The sequence below is a fragment of the Penaeus monodon genome, chromosome 31, assembly GCF_015228065.2.
Source record: "Penaeus monodon isolate SGIC_2016 chromosome 31, NSTDA_Pmon_1, whole genome shotgun sequence".
Lineage (NCBI taxonomy): Eukaryota > Metazoa > Arthropoda > Malacostraca > Decapoda > Penaeidae > Penaeus > Penaeus monodon.
The window spans coordinates 16489235-16489525 of record NC_051416.1 but is presented as its reverse complement, the minus strand read 5'-3'; the positions used below and the strand labels follow the sequence as shown (position 1 = coordinate 16489525).

The 291-nt window shown below is 45.0% G+C and overlaps 1 protein-coding gene across 1 annotated transcript in view; it reads right to left on the bottom strand.

Moving 5' to 3' along the window:
* Positions 1 to 291, bottom strand: part of LOC119592902 (discoidin domain-containing receptor A-like) — a 26822-nt gene that overhangs the window by 11946 nt on the left and 14585 nt on the right. The gene's annotated exons all lie outside the window — the stretch shown is intronic.

Below are 291 nucleotides of genomic sequence, written 5' to 3'. Positions count from 1 at the left end.
TCTTCCTTTCTCTCTTGTTATTTCCATCTTTCTCTCGCCTTCTTCAGTGTGTCCTTTTTTTTAGAGCAATCAGACAACAGCCTTCTGCTCCTTATTTGTCTGATCAGCTGACGGATTTTTATGACAGACAGACAAGACCGGAGGAGGACAGTCGCTGTAACGAGGTCTTTGTAGGCTGCTCGTGACAGACTTGACACTTCTCCCACACTCCTTCAAGACGTCATGCCTCCTATCTTTATCTCCTTGACGGCAGGGCTTGTTTGGTTATTGGTTATTCTTGCTTATCTATCC